The sequence below is a fragment of the Cucurbita maxima genome, unplaced genomic scaffold (assembly GCF_002738345.1).
Source record: "Cucurbita maxima cultivar Rimu unplaced genomic scaffold, Cmax_1.0 Cma_Scf00073, whole genome shotgun sequence".
Lineage (NCBI taxonomy): Eukaryota > Viridiplantae > Streptophyta > Magnoliopsida > Cucurbitales > Cucurbitaceae > Cucurbita > Cucurbita maxima.
Window position 1 is genome coordinate 148,456 of NW_019272089.1, and position 8,528 is coordinate 156,983.

At 35.3% G+C, this 8,528-nt stretch overlaps 1 protein-coding gene and 2 non-coding genes across 3 annotated transcripts in view; all 3 read left to right on the top strand.

Annotated features, from left to right (window-relative positions):
• The window catches only part of LOC111472462 (putative pentatricopeptide repeat-containing protein At4g17915), a 7,504-nt gene extending 5,982 nt beyond the window's left edge, over window positions 1–1,522 (top strand). The window contains exons 5-6 of the mRNA XM_023118101.1: window positions 599–744; window positions 1,064–1,522. The gene's annotated coding sequence lies outside the window, so the exon portion shown is untranslated. The remainder of the gene's footprint in view (window positions 1–598; window positions 745–1,063) is intronic.
• Window positions 1,523–2,774: 1,252 nt separating this feature from the next.
• On the top strand, window positions 2,775–2,846 carry TRNAM-CAU. The gene has a single exon. It is a non-coding gene; the product is annotated as a tRNA-Met (tRNA).
• Window positions 2,847–5,128: 2,282 nt separating this feature from the next.
• On the top strand, window positions 5,129–5,200 carry TRNAM-CAU. The gene has a single exon. It is a non-coding gene; the product is annotated as a tRNA-Met (tRNA).
• The last annotated feature ends 3,328 nt before the right edge of the window (window positions 5,201–8,528 follow it).

Sequence of the window (8,528 nt, forward strand, 5' to 3'; positions counted from 1 at the left end):
AAAAAAAAAAAAAAAAGAATTCAAAAGTATTTACGATGAACACAAACTTACTTTAGGCTATTCGAAAATGTTGTTTACCATGCCATTTCTGGGTGTAAATTGTCTTGGTACTTTTACTTCCTATATCATGACCCCCTCATGGTAAATTGAAAAAGTCTTTTGTAAGCATCATGGATAACATATACCTTTTGATTTCAAACATTGAAATTTATTAAAATTTTTAATGAATTGGGAAGATTAATAGATTTTTGACCAAAATGAGAAAAACCTGAAAAACTAGAATCCTTTAACTAGCCTAAAATAAAGTTGATTAAAAGCAATTTTTCTTTGATGAAATTCAGGCGGTTTAATTAAAAGGTCTATTTAAAAGTTTTTTTTTTTAAAACATTTAAATCTACATTAAATACTTAAAAGATTGTTTAGACTAAAAGTTACGCGAAACAGTTGCGTTCTCATGATGTTCGTTGCACAGGCCTTGTTCTGGTAGTTCACTTTTTTTGTTTTTTAAATTTTGTTCTTGTGTTTTTATTACTAATATTTTAAATCGTGTAGTTTTGTTTCTTTGAATCAAATTGTGATAAGCTGTATAATGTGTCAGATGAGCTGGTTCTACTATTGTTCATAACTTGGAGATGCTAGCTCAGAACAGATTAAAAGGGCCTGCATGGAAGAGTGCCATCCAGACTTGAGTGGCAATGATCCAGACTCACGAATGTCTGCATGTTCATTAATGAAGTCTATGAGGTAGGATTTCAAATTCAAAGGATGCTATAAGCTTTGCATTATGAGAATGACAAATAAAATATATATACCATAATAAAAAGAAATGGGTGGAAGAGTTTTCAGATACAAAATACACACACACACATACAATGCCTGATAAGAATTTATAGTAAGGGGGTTGCTCCTACACTCCAAGGGTCAATGTGGACTATCTGGGGCCGATCAACTACAACGATCGAGTTCAGCTTTTTTTCATTTAAAATATTACACATACTAGGCTTAGAGATGGGATTATAAACAGTTCAAGTGACCTGTGGATGGTTTATTATATACATTGCAGGTGCTTTGTGATCAATTGAAGTGGATGGTTTATGATGAAGTTCATGGATATGCTTTGACTTGAGTCAATAACCCTTTCATGGATGATTCAAGAGGTCTCGCTTTTGTTGATGAATTCAGCTGGATAGGTATGTCTTATGTGAGTCTTTACCTAGTTTATAATAGCCACACGCTTCGGTTGATGTTACCGTAATCTTTTCGTGATGTGTTCTCGTCATGACACAATGGACTTAGCAGCATCAGGCAAAGAGAAGTAAAGGTCATATATTATGCAAATTGCTATGAAATATTGGTGTCTTGAGAGGCTGCATTATATTTTGCCAAAACTCATGATTTGTACCATGACAACATCTTACACAAAAATCATTAGAAGTGGCATATTCTAACAGTTTGTGTACGACTTTTCCCTAACATTTTAATGGGATAATCTGATTTAGAGAATGATTCGAATGCTTTGACCAATTTATTCTTTTGACATTCTTCACCATTACCACTTGGTTCAAGTCAAAGATCTAGTTCGACGAATTCTCTTTACAAGGCATTTGTGGATCTAATTCGAATATTGATTTTTTGTATTCATGTTATGTTTATTTATTTGCCCGATGGTAGGTACTGTTAATGCAAACATAATATGTTCAGTTTATAGACTTCAAGACCATTGACGAATGTTTTCCTCCACCTGCCAATCCCCTCGATTATATATATATGTATATAGGTTTTGAAGTAAAGACGAAAACATTTTTTGAAACATTCATGACATATATTCATAATATTCATGACTTTACTTTTCAAACAATAATTTAAAACATTTTGAACAATAGTAAATACCAGCATAGCTCTTAAGGCATTCCAATACTAAAAGTAATTATCTAAATAATATTGTTATAAATCTTTAGTTCATGAATCATTTTTTATTTTTAAACTTAAGGACTTCAATCAAAACGATTAATGGATCTTAAAATAAATTATGAAGATTACCAACTAGTTTAACTCTATGCGGTCTATAAAAGCTTAATCTATTAGTATGAAATTGTCCAAAACCAACAATCTTTTGGTTAAGTTGTATATGTGTAACTTGTAATTCATGCTACGTGATGATTGTGCATACATATATGGTGTATTTTGGATAGTTAGTAATTCATGCTACGTGATGATTGTGCATACATATATGGTGTATTTTGGATAGTTAGTTTGGAGCAAGATTTGAAATATAATTTTGTGCGGGGAAATGTTGAGATTATCAAGTTACCAATTTATCTTGCAGCACTTCTAAGAGTAAAGACTATTTTCATAGACTAACACTAGTTAGGTGAAATATGCACTCAAATTCAATTTTGATAAACTCTTATAACCTTAAAAAAAAAAAAAAAACTTTATCCACTTCCTTTATATATATATATATACTTGGGTTAAAGAAACATTTTACTTTTAGAAAATGAAGTAAAATTTAAAAAATAAAAAATTGTAAATTTTTAAAATTTTTTATTTTTATAATTTTAATAATTAAAAAAAACTATAGAGAAAGATGGTAAGCTTAATTTTTAAAAATAAAATGTTTATAGAAGTCTTATTATATTATAAAAGAAGTTAGAATTTAGAAATTATAACCATATTGTATTCTTTTAAAAATTTTAAGGAATATCCAAAGGACCAAACAATATATTTAGGGAAAAATTAATAATTTAAAAGAAAATTAAAACATTACTCAGCTAATCAGAGTGGCGCAGCGGAAGCGTGGTGGGCCCATAACCCACAGGTCCCAGGATCGAAACCTGGCTCTGATATATGAGAAAGGCTTCCGGATATTCCCTTTTGTTTTTCTTATCCTTTCCCCAATTTCGTCGGGCTTCCGATTTAAACGACTGGGCCCGGTTCAGAGGGCGTTGGGCCCATCTACGGCTTTCGACTTTTTAATAATTCTTTATCCAATTTAGAAGGTTTATTTTTCTAATTTTAAAGTTAAAAAACCCAGTTTTTTTTTTTTTTTTTTTTTTTTTTTTTTTTTTTTTTTTTTTTTTTNTTAATTTTTTAATATATATTACTAATAGTAATATAAGGGTTGTGTCATAAAGACGTTTTAAAGACGTTTTAAAGACAAGAAATCATAGGGACCTCATGCAATTTTTGTATGTACATAAGCATCGGGATACTTCTTCTCTTATAATGATGGGTACGGACATGTACACTACGATGATGATGGTGATCATGCCGAGCATGACACTCAAGGGTCTACTGACCTCCAGACGTCGCTACAGACAGCTAGCTCGACTGTGATGGGTCAACGGGGATACGAACTGCCTAGGGATTCACGCTCGCACGTGTGAGTCGTGTGTAGGGAAGTACTGCACATCCAATTCAGTTTGGAATGGAGGCCACCCTTACGATGTTTTAATGATAGGTCCCTAGAGCATTATTGCATGTGTTTACATCTTTACATGGCCCCTATAGTTGACATACTCAGGCCATGTACTACATCATTTTTCAGGCAAAGGCAAAGCACTCCTGTATGGTTGACGACGACATCGCAAATCAGAGACCATGACACATGCATAAGCTAGTAGCATATTTAATTTCCTAGACATAGGATAGAATAAGTTGTTATGCCTTTCATGTTTTAAATTAATTTCATTATCGTTTTTAATTTCATTTCTGAATTATGTTTTGAACATGTAAGACCATGACAATGTTTTCAATGATGAAGTTATGTTTATTCTAAAGTTATAATTTTAACGATAATTTTTTAAGAGTTATATTCCACATATGAACTTAGATTAAGATGACAGTAACGACTTTAGGTAGCTGAAATCTAAGATCGTTATAGTTGGTATCAGAACTCTAGGTTAGAGATCTTGTAGACTAGTCTACGATGTAATCTTGAAATAGTAAGTGGTTGTAATATGAGATGATAATGTTTATGTAATAATCCAAAGGGTCTATAGTATATGGATAACGCAGAGTGCATTATCTTAGTAACATTATTGATACAACCCACATTGCAATTATTACGAACGATTTGATTCAAATAGTTCATGTGTAGACATGCGAGTAGGGGTATTTTATATAATGAGTTTATACAAGACTAGATCACTAAAAATTTAATCTCTATTTATAAATTCGTAAATTGACTTCTAAACTCTTGTCTGTGAAGGTTGCACTTAACATGGATGATAATGACTTTCGTAGACAATTTAATATGTTTACCATTTTAGAGGCTTGACCAAATAAAGAAATGAGAACCTAACCTTGACGATGAGTAGATCCTTTAAATGCTAATTTGGTACATGAACAATGGGGCACCACCATCTCACTAGCTCGATATGGATTTGATTATTCGTTGGAAGTTCAATGGTGGTTAAGATGAAAGATGACACAGCTATAATTACAAACAACTCGTGAATGGGCAACTTGCCTATAATGATTATATCTATGATTAAACTTGTCATCTACTGCATAAGAGTGTAACTCTAGGTCGATAATGGAGTGACGTGCAATAAATGAATGAAAATTAATTAATTAAAAAGTTTAATTAATCAATTTTACATCATCTGAAAGTCCACAAGGTTCCCTCGCTAACTCATAGTAACCCTAAAGGATCATTGGATGGGAGGTTTTATTCAAAATGTCGGAGAATAATATACCTACGTTTTAAAAATAATATACAAATTTGAATTAAAATTTCAAAAAGAAAATGAAATTTATAATTTTCTTTTTAATTTTCATAATTTAGCATTATTTTTTAAAACACAATTTTCAAAAATAAAAAATGTTTATTGAAGCAAACTATATTCCAAAAAAAAAAAAAAAAAACAATTTTGGCTGAAATAAATATTTTGTGAGACATAATGAATAAAATAAAGTTTAGTTTTTAAAAATGAAACTGAATTATCATTTAATTATTGTAATATGGAGCTGAATATTAAATGAACTCATATTTTATTTATTTATTATTATTTTTTACATAAGAATAAATTTTAAGGAATAATGAAGACTGAATAAACAGAATCAGCACACATACATATTTAAAACATAATATTTATATAACATTTAATCATAGAATGTTAAACAAATCAGAGTGGCGCAGCGGAAGCGTGGTGGGCCCATAACTCACAGGTCCCAGGATCGAAACCTGGCTCTGATAAAGAGAAAGGCTTCCGATTTGTTTTTTTTTTTTTTATTATTACACCCAATGTCGTCAGGTTCTGATATAAGAGAAAGGCTTCCAATTTACATTTTGATCCTTTCCCCAATTTCGACGGTTACTTATTCTATTTTTTTTTTTTGAAAATTATGTAAATGAAACCATCCTTAAAAAAAAAAAAAAAAAAAATTAATATAAAAATCAAGAAAATAAATTAACTAATAATAATAATAATAAAGGATAACTGTTGTAACGATACAAAAAAGAAAAAAAAAAAAAACTCACCAGAAATCCCGAGAATTCTGGCGAGTCGTCGAAATTTTTGGGCAACTCCATAGGAACATGCTCCATGCAACCACGAAGCTACATCTTCGACACCCCTCGCTATAATGACCCTAGATTTATGATAATCTAAAGTCGATATTGTATACATAACATACTTATTTGTGCGGAAATAATAATTTGAAACTTCAACATATAACACAAACTTCATCTTAAAACACTCTCATGGACTTATGTGTTCGAAAACATTTTAAAACAACATAAAAAAAAAAATAATAAATAAAACAATTAAAAAGTATAAATGCTCTATACTATCCTAAGTCTAAGAAAATAAAATACTACTATTTTATACACTTGTCATACCTTTACCTGAAATAAAAGTAGCTTACAGTTTGAGTATTTTAAGAAATAATTAGTAAGTGACCCACTATTGGGGTGAGAGAGTGCAAACACATGCAACTCATGATCTAGGGACCTATCTTTAAAACCATCATAGGGGGGAACTCCAGTCCAGACAAAATTAGATGTACAGTACTTCCCTATACACGATCCACACGTGCGAGAGTAGATCCCTAAGAGGTTCACACCCCCTGGATCCATCATAGTCGAGCTAACTGTCTGTAACGACGTCTGGAGGACAGCAGACCTCTGAGTGTCATGCGAGGCATGATGATGATCATCATCATCATAATATACACGCCCGACTACTTTCAAACCTTGCGATGTGGGTGGCGGCGGAGTTCAGATCTTCGGCGCGTTCCTAGCTGGTTTCCTCTGTAGGGAGATTCTTCCATTTGACAAGAAATTCACGAATCGTCCGTACAGGTCTTCCTATCTTCCTAACCCTGTCGGCTAGGATCTCCTCTACTTCTTTGGTTTCTTTTTGTTTCAGACCGATGCTCGGTCTTGTGATTGAATTTCGTTGGTCGTCGTCGGGGTCAGGGTGGTAGGGCTTCAAGTTGCTCACATGAATTACTGGGTGGATTTTCATCCATGCAGGTAGTGCAACTCGGTAGGAGGTAGCCCCGATCTTTTTAAGGACTTCAACCGAGCCTTCACATTTTTGAACTAGTCTCTGGTTCTTTCGGCTGCAAAATCTGATCTGTTCTGGTTTCAGCTTGATGAGAACTTGATCTTCTGTTCGGAATTGAAGGGGGCGACGCTTCTTGTCTGCCCACTTTTCATATGCCTGGAAGCCTTCTCTAAATATGCCCAGGCTATATCTGTTGCCTGCTTCCATTCTCTTGTGAAGTTTTGAGCTTGAGGGTTTTTTCCTGCATAAGGATGATCAATAATATGGGATAAGGCCGGTTGTCGTTCACTTACAATTTTGAATAGACTTTTTCCCATAGATGAGCTTGTTTGACAATTGAAGCAAAATTGGGCGACATCTAATAGTTGTATCCAGTTCTTTTGGCAAGCGTCGACGAAGTGACGTAAGTATTCTTCGAGCAAGCAATTGAACCGTTCTGTCTGTCCATCGGTTTGAGGGTGATAACTCGAGGAGATGTTTAATGTTGTTCCCAAGAAGGCGAATAACTCAGTCCGGAATGTCCCAATGAATCTACCATCCCTATCACTGATGATGCTCGACGGAATGCCCCATAACTTTACAACGTGTTTGAAAAATAGTTGGGCTGTGAGTTCAGCCAAGCATAATTTGGGAGTGGGGACGAACGTCACATATTTTGAGAATCGGTCTACGATAACCAAGATGGCGTCATATTCCCCGACTTTTGGGAGGTGTGTTAATCCTGAGACACACTTACCCAGGGTCTTGTTGACACAGGCAGAGGTTCCAAGAGTCTTGAGACTTTGGCTTTCTCGACTTTGTCCTGTTGACAGATGAGGCACGTCTTGGTGTATTGCATGATGTCGTCTCGCATGTTTGGCTAGAAGTACCCCTTTCTTATTAGGGCGTATGTTCTTTGCCACCCAGGGTGTCCGACCCATAAGGTTTCATGACATTCCTGAATGAGCTTCTTCCTCAATTCTCCCGTTCTTGAGACATACAATCTGTTTTCTTTTGTCATCAGAAGGTCTCCCTCAACCCAAAGCTGTCGTGTTCCTGAATAAGGACCCCACCTAGGGCAAAGTCGGAAGCATCTGTTTCTATTTCAAATGGCTTTGTAACATCTACCAACTCGAGGACAGAACCCCTCATCATGGTTGCTTTCAGATCTTCAAAGGCCATTTGACAATTATTTGACCACGACCAAGTGTGGTCTTTCTTCAATAGCTCTGTCAATAGGGCGACTCGTCATGAAAACCCTTCGACGAACCGTCTATAGTAGTTGGCTAATCCTAAGAAGGACCGCACATCGGATACGGAAGTAGGAACTTTCCATTCTTGGATAGCTTTTATCTTATCGCTATCCATACTAATCTGTCCACATTTGACGACATGTCCAAGGAAGTTGATGCATGTTTGTGCGAAGGCACATTTTTCTTTCTTGACATACAGTTGGTTTTGTCGCAGCTTGTCAAACACCAGCTTCAAGTGCACTTTGTGTTCCTCTAGGGTTGTGCTGTAAACAACTATGTCATCGAGGTATACTATGACGAACTGATCCAAGTATTCGTAGAAAACTTGGTTCATCAACGTGCAGAAAGTAGTTGGGGCGTTTGTCAAGCCAAAGGGCATTACTAGGAATTCGAAGGCCCCATATCTTATTACACACGTCGTCTTGGGCTCGTCCCCCTCGGCAATACGTACTTGGTAATACCCTGATCGTAAGTCCAACTTCGTGAAGTATTTGGTCCCGTGAAGTTGGTCGAACAAGTCGGATATTATTGGCAGTGGATATTTGTTGCGTACCGTCACCTTGTTTAAGGCTCTATAGTCTATGCACAGATGCAACGTCCCATCCTTCTTCTTCTGGAACAGTACGGGGGCTCCGTAAGGTGCCTTCGCCGGGCGGATGAATCCCACCGTCAACAACTCATCCAGTTGTTTCCTCAATTCGGCTAGCTCAGGCGGAGCCATCCGGTATGCGTTCTTCGCTGGCGGCTTAACCCCGGGGAGGAGTTCGATTTCGTGATCAAT